We start from the raw sequence: 10,808 nt of genomic DNA on the forward strand, positions 1-10,808 counted from the left end.
TTTCTCTGGGCTGGGATTTGTCCAGCTCATTCTCCTCCCAGCTCTGAATACTTTTGTGTTGAACAGTTTGGTAAAGCTCCACTTGGCCATGGCCAAACTCTCCACGTGAAAACATGGTTACAAAATGTTTCCAAGGCAGAACTCTCTTAAGCACGCCTCTCAAAGGCTTGCCATGAACTTAGTCCCCAGTGTTGCAAGAAGCGTGGGCTAAAAACGGCGCTAAACCTTTGGACATAACAGCTGCAGGGCAGTGGTTTCACATCCTTTTGAGGCTCCACTCAAGGCAAAAGCATCTGACGGGTTTGTGACAGAAGACACAGCGAGCAGTCGATCCTCCCCATCCTCTCTGGGCCCCTCATGATTTTGTAGACCTCTTTCTCCACGCTATGTCCTTCTTCCAAGCTGAAGAGTCCCAGCCTACACAGTTGTTCACTGTACAGTCTGTTTCCATACCTCTGAGCATCCTTACTGCCTGCCTCCAAACCTTCTTCCATTCTCATTTGCCCTTTCTGAGATGAACGGACCATAACTATATGCAGACACCGGAGAAACATGTAAACAAAGTGAAGCCAGGCCCAGAAGAATGAGCAAGACTGCGAGGATATTGGGATGAGCAGGAACCCCAGTGGGGAGGGCAGATGGGACTCTGTGCATTCGATGCATGCTGGCTTCTGTGGCTGACGTAAAGGAGGCAGCAGAAAAAGGAAAAATACAAACAGCTGAACTTAAAAAAGAGTGAGGCAGCTTTGCTGGGGATGTCAGCAGAGGTGGGTTGGTCGTGGCGGTGACCTGAAAGGTTGCAGGAGGGATCAGAATGACAAAAAAAGCTCAAAACCTGTCTCGGCAGGCAAGAACAGCAGAACTTTTGGGCTCAGAAGACATCTAAAACCCTGTGGCAGGGGCTGGCATCCATTCTTCAGCTCCAACAAACTGTGTACAGATAACCATACCTGTGGGGAAGAGAGCACCAAGCTCCCTGTGCAGCTTTGGGCCCTCTGCCAACGGCATCGCACCATGCCAGCAGTGTGGGTCCCCACCTCAGGAGAGCAGATGGGGAGTCAGCGCCCAGCCTGCGCACGTACTAACACAATTCTGACAGTGGTGCGAGCGATGCGCTCTGCACACCCCGCTCCTGGCTGGTGGCAAGCTAAGCTGGGATCTGAGTGGTTGCTATGGAGAAATGTAGCTAAATGCACAAACAAGCACCAAACGGCGATAACTGCTCTGGTGGCTGAGAGACTCGGGGCTTTACAGCATGTTGCTGAGGGATGGTATCCCTTGGGGCATAGAGGCTTTTTTTGGCCTGCCAGGAAAACCAGTGCGGGACCTACTATACTTGGTGTGCGTGACCCCTGCACGATGCACAAACTGGCACTCCCTGTCACGTGGGGTTTTTTTAAATTTGTTTTTCTCCAGCTTGGTGCTCTGGCATGATCTTACAGTGTATCTAAGCCGCCAAAGCCAGCTCCTAGCAGCAAAACTGAGACTGCAGCAGATGGACAGCGTAGATCCACTTGTCAGCTGCTGCCAAAGCTGAAGCCCACGAGGCAGTGGGAGACTCCCAGGAGAAGGCAACAGCGGGGAAGGGGTGCCCCAGTGTTGCTCATGTCTATGAGGCAGCAGCGTTTTGCAGGGAAGAAGTCAAAGAGGGTTTGCACAGGGAGCTGCCAGTCTTGCTCTGCACTGGGCTGCTGGGTGCTCTGTCAGCACCCTAGCACGGGTGCATGGCACGCGGGTGCTGTGCCCCAGCCTGGCGGCTACGGGGGTGGCTGCATCCCACCTCCCCACGCCTGTCACCCAACGCTGGGCAGCGTGTCCCACGTCGGGGTGTCCCCGTGTGCCGCCGCGGGGCTTGTCTCGAAGGCTGGGGCCGAGCGGTGCTGCAAGGGGGGATGTCCCCCTGTCACCCGGTGGTCCCGAGGTTCCCAGGCTGCGGGCCAGGCCCCGCGGAGCAGCTCCGGCCGTCCCGCCGGCCCTGGCCGCGGCCTCCCAGCGGCACCACACCGGGCCCGTCAGGCCGGGCCGTGCGGAGGCAGCCGGGCGCTGGGGCGGGCCGCGGGGCCGGGCGGGGCCCTGCGAGGCCGGGCGGGCGCTGGGGGCCGGGCCGACCGGGGCCCGGGCGGGGCTGGGCGGCCCCGGGGGGCGGAGGCGGGAGCGGGAAGCGCAGGGCCGGAGCGGCCGCGGCGCCCGGAGCGGGCCGGGAGAAGGTAGGGACTCGCCGGAGTGGCCGGGGGGAGCCGGGCGCTCCCTGCCCGCCGCCGCCTGGCTTAGCGGCTGCCTCGCCGGCCGCCCGTCTGCCTCCCCCTGCCATGCGCGCCCCCGCGGCCGCCCGGCCTGCGCCTCCGCCAGGCCCCCGGCGCGGCCCGGTTCCCCGCCTCTGCCGCAGCCCCCGCCTCTGCCGCGGCCCCCGCCTCAGCCCGCCGCCTCCCGCCCGGCCCGGCGCCTCCTGCCTTCGCACCCCGTACCGGCACCCTCTCCCCCGCCCCGCCGAGGCCGAGGCCGAGGCCCTGCCTGTCTCGGGGGCTGCCCTGGGCCAGGGGGCTGTCCCTGGGCCGCGCTCGCCGGCGCAGGGGTGGCGGGTGCCCCTGGCTGGGGCGCTGCTAGCTCGGGTGGGTGCTCTCCCCTCGTGCCAACGGCCGGGCTGTGGCAGCGTGTGACCCACCAGCCCTGCGCGCCCGGCTGGGTGCTCGCTGTGCCCTACTGACTCCGTCTCACGGTGCCCACGCTGCCCTGGCAGCACTTCGGGCACCTGGGCAGTGTGGGGCGGCTGTGGGGTACAGCAGGAGCCGCCCGTCTAGTCCCCACGTTGCATCCGTTGAGATTTTGGTCTCTTAAGCTGTGTCTGTGCAGCCAGTGGTAACTCGGGGGGGTCACCCGCCAGGCGGGCACGCAGCTGGCGGTAGCTGGCATTGCCTGGACAGCTTGTTGCAGGGGAGCACCTACCCCTGTAGAAACTGTGTGGGCATCCGGGGTCTGGGGTGGTCTGGCACCGAGAAGCTGGAGCGGCGGCATTGGTGAAGGGTGGCACAGGTGGTTGCACGCAGAGAGCAGAAGCTGCAGGCTGCAGCACTGTGCCTTCCCACGGTGCTCCTCTGAGAGCATCTACTCTGCTTGTGCCAGCCTGGGAAGAGAAACTCCCCAGAGTTCCCTCCCATTCTCACTCCAGCAAACGCAAATCCCTTTGCATTGCTGCCAGCCTGACCCTGTCACCTTGCACGTTAACAGAGATGAACTGGAGGTGCCTCCTCCAGTGGCCTCGTCGGGATGGAGGCTTGGCTCAACCTTAACACCTCCTGAGAGACTGCTGCGACTCCTGTGCTGACCCTTTTGCTGACCCTGAGCGGTGCCTCAGCTGATCCCATCCTTGACACAATTTGGCCTCTAAGTTCAAACATGCTGCTGTTCCTGGCATTTGAAGTACTCCCACCACCTCTGTCCTTTCACGTCGCGTTCTCCTTGCCGTAGTACCTAGGAAGCCTCTGATTGTGTGTCATAAGCATTAACATTTGGTTGGAGGTTTTTCATGTTTCCATGACTTTCAGTTTCTTCTGAAAAGGTTCTTTCTCCCCTTGCTTCTGCCATTCTCTCCTTTGCTTCCACTGCAATTCTGTCTTTTCCTCTGCAACAGGCCTGAAAGAGTTTGTAGATACAGAGTTTGCAGATGCTTTGCCAAATACAGCCTCTGTACCATGGTACAAGACGTCATCATCATCCCCCTCATCTTGACTCACTCCTCTGGCTGCGAGTCGTGCTGGGCATTGTGTTTGAATGCGTCCCGCTTGTTGAGGCCCTCCATAGTGCCGATAATGCCCACATCTGAGCTGCTTCATCTGCTGTTCTGTTCTTGAAATCCTCTGCTCTGCCAAAGCCAGAGGTTTCAGTTGTCTCTGCAGCTGCTCTGCTTAGGATTCGCAGTGACGTTAAAAACCAGTACGAACATGTAACAATTTTAGAGAAATGTTAACTTAGCAATGGGACGGGAGGAACTGAGCAGTAGGGGAGAGGAAAGGGGTGACACTCAGAGCCTTGCAGAGCACCGGCTCTGCTGGCCATCGTGGGAAGCGTGGCTGTGTGATGTCTCAGGGTTTGGCATGCAGTTGAGGTGTCTCTGCAGTGGGTGACTGTTCAGATGGACTTTGTGACAGTGGTGATGTAAGTTTGGGTGGGACAGCCTGAGTTGTGCTTATTTTAGCACTTCACTACCATAACTGATAATTTCCCCTCGACCCCTAGCAAAAGTATTTTTCTAATCACATTCTAAGGATTGCTCAACCCCACTTCTGTGCGACACAGCTTTTACTTTGCCTTATTTTTAGAACCTTTCTGTTAGGAAATAAAATCTATTGCTTCCGTCTCAGGAGCACCTAGGGGCTCTGAAAGGAAGAGGTCCACGTGATGCCAGGTATCAGCAGAGTCCCTGCCAGGGATTTAGGTTCTTTGGAGATAACAAGCAGCGCAGAACAGGAGCGAAGGCGGGCAAAGAGCAGAGGTTCCAAGTCAAACTCGAGTAATTTCCAGATTTCTGGACTTCCTGCCCAGCAACCAAAGCATCATCATGGGCTTCTGTCCAAAAGCTATCTTGAAAAATATTGTTCAGGGTGCAAAGTCAAGTGCTCAGGTGTTGAGGAATGTCCGTGTAGCCCCAGTTCGACCTGTTTCGGATACGTACTCAAGGTGTAATGACTAATTTTGTGATTGTATGCTACTTACCTCTGGGAGCCCAGCCACAGGTACTGCACAGCGGAAGTGGTGCTGCTCTTGGGATTTTGTCTGTTCATTATTCTAAGTTGTACCATTTTAGCCTGTCTGCAAAAATGGCGAGAGAGACAACCACGTACCTCGGGGTGGGAGAAGGCAGGACTCAGTAACGGGGTCTGTAAGGCGCATGCAGCCACTCCATGGAGAATTTGGGACACTCTTGTCTCCTCAGCTGGTGTTCTGGCCTTTGCATGCTTGGGTCCCCAGTGACAGAGATTAAATATCCATCACAATCTCCTTGCTCACATGTTGGTGGCAAGGTGTTCTGCTTTGCATTAAAAATTGATGCTGTGCTCTAGTTTCCAGATGACTTTCCTTTGCTCACCATCTGGCCCATCTGGCCCTCTTCCTTCCTTGCTCACCTTCCTTCCTTGCTCACCATCTGGCCCTCTTCCTTCCTCCCCAGGCTACGCTTACCCCACGCAAATGCCACCAGCCTTTCCTCAGCCATGTCCTGCAACGGAGCAGGTGAGAATGCTGTGACAGCCAGGGCCCAGCTAGAGGGAAGAAGAAGTGGTTTGAATGACTTGTGTGGTACGTGGCAGAGCTCCTGGAGCAAATATGCAAACTGTTGCACGTGTGTGGGGGGAGGCCAGAGGTTGCTCAAGCAGCCCTTGTCCTTGACCGTCCTCGTTCTGGAGGGCTTGGCGGTCCGACCTAAATGTACTCATTTTAATGATTTTTTTATATGTCAGGTCACAGATGAAGGAAAAGAAGCTATTTCTTTTAAAGTGAGGAGATTCGTCTTCCGCCTGGGAGCCACATGGGGTTAGGAGATGGAGTGCGTAAGAGGAGATCTCGTGTTTCCCACTGTGTGAAGCTCAGTGGGGGGGCTCTTTGGGATCTGCTGAGACAAGCAGCATGTCCTAACAAGAGGCTGCAGCGGTCAGCATTTCCCTGGTGGGAGAAGGCTCCTCTCCTCCACACCATTTGGTAGGTTGTTGTCTGTTCTCTGGGATTTGTAGGGTCAGCTCTGCAGTTTGCCGGAGCCGCAGTCCCTCCATTGGCACTATCTCCAGCCGGGGCCCAGGCGGCCTGGCTCAACGGGGTATTGTTTATCCCGCACAGGAATGTGCAGGCGAGCAAGGACCTCCCGGAGCTTACAGAGCAACATGTTCTGCTCCGAGCAGGGGGAGTGACTGCGGGTGGCGGCACGGCCCTGAAGGATGGCGTGAGCGGTCAGAGCATGCTGGTGTGCAGGCAATGTCCTACCCTTGAAGAGTGGATGATGACTGTGCAGGCTGTGCAGATGCAATGGGGTAATGAGGAGGGAAGGAGGGCTGTCCAGATTTGGAGACCGTGGGAAGGAACACAGGAAAAGGGTAGGAATGCCTCGGCGTGTAGTTAGTAAGCTTCTGTTCTTGACACAATGGCGTGAGAAGCTAAGCGTCACTCCTGGTATCCTCCCACTGCATGTTAGGTACCGATCCTGCAGCCTAGAGCGCAGCAAGAGCTGCAGCAGGTCTCTTGTTGAAGCCAGACCCAGCAGCTGGAGGGTGCGCTGAACGCCAAGGGGGCCTGAGGGCATCTCCATCTCTGGGGGTGGATTGTGTTTTCAGTGAAAAGGCATTGAGCTATAATGAGTGGAAGGAGGCATGAAAAGACCTAGGTGAAATGCATGGCATTTTTCAATTTTAAAAAAAGGTCACTGGCAGTGTTTGTTTAATTATGTAATTTATTTAATTAATTTATTAATTGATTAATTTATTTACTCATTCTGCGGCAAACTTAGCTTTTGTACATTTGTGGGACTCTGACTCCTTCCTGGTCTACTGCTCAGGCAGGCTCTGAGGTTTTTATAGAGATTGAGACACCTGCTGCACAAGAATCCATTTGTCCCTTTTGTGCAAACCAAGTGTGCCTGTGGAAGCCCACACTGCCATGTTTTGGTCTGTTTGGTGAAATGTCGGTTTTTCAGTTACAGTGCTCTCATGTTGACCATAGTCAGTTCTAACAGCACTGCTTCTTGAGTGAGAAGTTGAAAAGCATTATTTAGAGGGAAACAAGTGGTGATAGCGCCTGTGAAGTTTGGTTTTCTTGCTGCCGAATTTGTGGCATCCATCCATTACTGCTTTTTATCTCATGATCTGATCAGCACTTTGGGTATACCACTGGATTAGCTGTCTACAGACCCTTTGGGTCTCTCCTTTTACTGGGGCTGTTAATACCTTTTGTAATCAGCCTAAAATGGTCTCTTCATGTTGCTGTCTTATCTCTTAAGTGCTTGAAATCCTTGCTTCAGCATCTTTCAGCAAAAACAGGGAAGACAGAACTCTCATTTCTAAGGTACAGAAACTCATCAGAGACTCGTTTACTCACCCTTACCGTCAAAAAGATGCAAAAAGGGCATCTATATCACCATGTTCAGTAGGTCTGCTTCTATCTAAGTGATGGCACTCTGAGCAAGTGCCTGACAATTACTTTGTGGTGCTGGTGAGTCCATTATTTGAGACTTCTTACCCTGCCCAATTTCAGCTGCAAAAAGAGAGGAGGGATACAAGAAGTTGTCAGAGTCAGTGTGCAAATGCCTCCTCTTGGCTGCTGTGTCTTGATCCAGTCTGTGCTGAAGGTCTCAAAACAGTATTGTAACAGAGTTAATAGCCGTCATTTCATTCTGGTCCCTCCTTTCATCAGCCCACGCTGGACCAGACATGCTCCAGAGCAAAATGGGATAGGCAGTCTTCCGTGGAGGTAATGTGTGCTGAACGTGCATGCAGGCAGGCTCGGGGGGAGTGATTAATGCCCTGGGAATCCACTCTCTGCCTTGCTGCACAGTGCTGTGTGTCAGGCCTGAAGCTTGGCACCGGGCAGGCTGCAGTCGGGCGCCAGGAATGCGTTACCTAGTTTGTGCAGGATCAGGCAGCGAGACAGAGACAGCGTGTTCTCAGCGGGGCGAGTTTGCTGCTGCGCTACAGCTTCATACTTGCACAGTGAGGCTGTCTTTGGATGTGGGTCTGCTGCTAGGCGGGGGCAGGAGTCCTGCAATTCGCAGTCCTGACCTCCACCAGCATGAAGTCCCGGTGTTTGCTCAGTTGTGGAGGAACCCTCACTCCCTCCTTCCCCCTGGCAGGCAGGGATCACCCATCCTTGAGGTGAGATGGGATGGTGCTTGGCCAGCTGTCAGGAGCCGTGACTCACTGGAGATCGCAGGCGGAGCCCGGCTCTGCCTGCAATCTGCTCTTTCTGCTGGAGCCTCTGCACGAGCTGTTGCTGAATATTTGTTTTCACCAGATCTAGGGTGGATCTGGGAGAAGCTCGGGTCCACCATTAAGCCAGAAGAGTTGGACTCAGTAAATTTCCGGTCTGGAAGATGCTGGGAGGCTTCCTTCTCTAGGTGGGGCTTTGGAGAAAACGTTGGCAGGCAGCACTCCAGGGAGTAAGACAAGGCCAAGGCCCTGGAAAACTGAGTATTTTGTGTTCAATTCATGTTATGGAGCAAGCAAACCCCACAAGACTGATTCACTGCTTTTGAATGCAGGGGCATACTGCCTAGCCTCAGATGGAGTCAGGGAGTGATCCTGCTCTTCTCACTACTGCTGAGGGAACAGGAGCTTGTTGGGATTCTTTTTTTTGGCAGTTTCAGAAGTTACTTCATGCTTTTTTACCTCATGGGCTGGCTCTTAGGGAATGCTTTTCACATGAATATGTTAGTGCCCGTGTTTTATTATAACTGCAATTAATATATACATGGTGGAACAACTGCAATCCTGCCTGCCCCTCTTGATCTTCTGTCTCATTGGAACACCTGGTACATTTTAATGAATGCGTCCCCAGAGCTGCAGGTGAGTTAAGGAAGTGACACTGCTGTTTTCAGGGGCAGGGTCTGAGCCCAGGGCAGCAGGAGGGCTGTATCCTCAGCCCCAGTGACTGCAGCAAAGCCAGGGTTTGGGTCTGCAGTACACATGCTGTAATCCTTGCACTCCTCAGCCCACTCTTACATTACACCTTTGACAGAAGAAATGCAGGAAATCTCACTGTGCCGTCATGTACTCCTGGAGAAAATACCCCAAGGCAGCAATTACGCCTGCAATATTTTTTTCCCCCCTTTGTCCAATGAGGCTGTGAAAGTTGCATATTCAGAGTATGGCAAGGATTCCTAGGACCCTGAGCTCAGTCAGCAGCCTGTCTGCAGAGTGGAGGGCAGCCCCAGGTGCCTGCAAGGGGTTGCTACTGCTGCGCTTGTCGCTGCTGCTCTCCTGTTCCCATCAGAGCATGCAGCTGCATGTCCCAGCCACCCCACCTCAAACAGCACAGGGCTGCTTCCTTGTGTTTAGTATTTCCAAGCTAATTGATGGCTCTTCCATCTTTTTCCCTGCTCCACATGGTCATGTTTTTAATACTGTTACTCCTTCTGCCTCAGTAGGTTCCTGCTACACTGCACTGCAGCTCTTTGTGCTCCTGATTCACTCCACTCCATTCATCTCTTTTTGGTGGCAAGTGCTGTCGGCTGCTGGATATTGGGCTCTTTGTTTGTACAGCCAGCACAACGCTGGTGACAAAGGGACAGCCTGTGCCCCAAGGAGCCCACATGCTACGGGGAAGGCAGTCGAGAGCAATAGGAGTGATGAACGGAATGGCAGAGGTGAGGGTGGCCAGGGGCCGGGGCGCAGCGTGCTGGCTGCAGCAGGGGCATGGCTGGGGGTGGGGAGGGACGTGCTGAGGAAGCTGTTCCTGCCGAGTACAAACCCGCTTTGTTCCCGGGAGGTGAGTTGGACTGGATAAACAGAGCGGTCCCGTCAGCAGAAAGCCTTTCCCTGGCTGGATTCCCTGCTGGCACTCTCGCTGGAAGTTGGCTGCACCTCGTCAGCGGGGATGTTTTTCTCCTCTCTGTGTTAGCGTCCCCTCTTCCTGGCTTTCCGGGGCTCAGGTGGGCTGTGCGCGGCTCTGTGGAGAAATGGGGGCCCTGGGAGCCCTGTGTGATCGCTGTGGATGGTGGTGTGTGTTGTCACTGTGCTCTTTCTGCTGTTAGCTAAGTGGGATGGTTTGACAAGCCATGCTGAGTCTGGGATGGGTATTGCCGGCTGGGCGGTGCTTGGAGGGTGACTGTTCACCGTGCACGTAGAGGCGCTTTGGGAGGGGAGAGGGTTGGGTCCCATTGCAGGAAAGTTGTGTCCAGCCGGATGGAGCAGGGACTCTGCTTGTGATGTGGGAGGAAAGCAGCCTTGTGTGAGGGGGGCTGGTGGGGAGGATGCTGACGTCCCAGCATCGCAGAGGGCAGGGCTCTGAAAGCACCTCAGAGAGGTGTTGGTGGTGCCATGCTCTGCCTGTAATTGCAGCAGGACAGGAAGATGAAGGGAAGCATTCACCGGTCTGAACTGCAGATGTTGAGGAATAATCTCAGGGTTCCTAGTTGCCTTGGACGGATGCACCTTTCAGCTCCCCTTCCGAGGGATCTGGGAAGAGAGGAATGAGCAGCTGAAGCTGCAGGACTGCTGCTGCATTGGTGCAGTGTATTGCCTTGATGGTGAGGCTGCTTGGTACAAAGCAAAGATGATACAGAGAAGTGTCCTGGCTCAACAGCCACTTCCAGAGGAAGGGGGAATCCAGGACATAGCCCTTCATGAGGACGTCTTTGCCTGCGTTCAGGTCCCGCTTCTGCCAAGAGCCATGCTGAGGCCTCCCACGGGATGGCTGAGCCTGGTGCTTAGAAGACAGAGGGGACATTTTCAGCCAGGTCTGAGGATGCCCAGGCTGGGTCAGCCCAGGCAGGGGCAGGAACAGTTTGCCGGTAGGGAAGCGGTTGGTGGCGTGAGCTTGCCTGAATGGACTTTGTGCCTCTTCTCTTGCTGGGCAGAAGTGTGACGCTGTTCCAGCATGCGGTTCCTGTGGCCCTGAGTGGTGGTGTGGGGAGGGGGATGCCTGTGCTCATCCCGCCAGAGCGTGCATGGTGGGGCCGTGCAAGTGAGTAGTGCTATCAGCCCACCCAGCCCTGGCAGGCTGAGGGCCCTGCCCTGCATGTCAGGGAAGCGCTGAGCTTCCTCCCCTCCTCTTGCTTCCTTCCTGATGGGAATTCACTTCCAGTTTTCTTGCTGCTTCTACCCCTGTTGCAG

The sequence above is a fragment of the Gavia stellata genome, chromosome 9 (genome assembly GCF_030936135.1).
Source record: "Gavia stellata isolate bGavSte3 chromosome 9, bGavSte3.hap2, whole genome shotgun sequence".
NCBI classification, from domain to species: domain Eukaryota; kingdom Metazoa; phylum Chordata; class Aves; order Gaviiformes; family Gaviidae; genus Gavia; species Gavia stellata.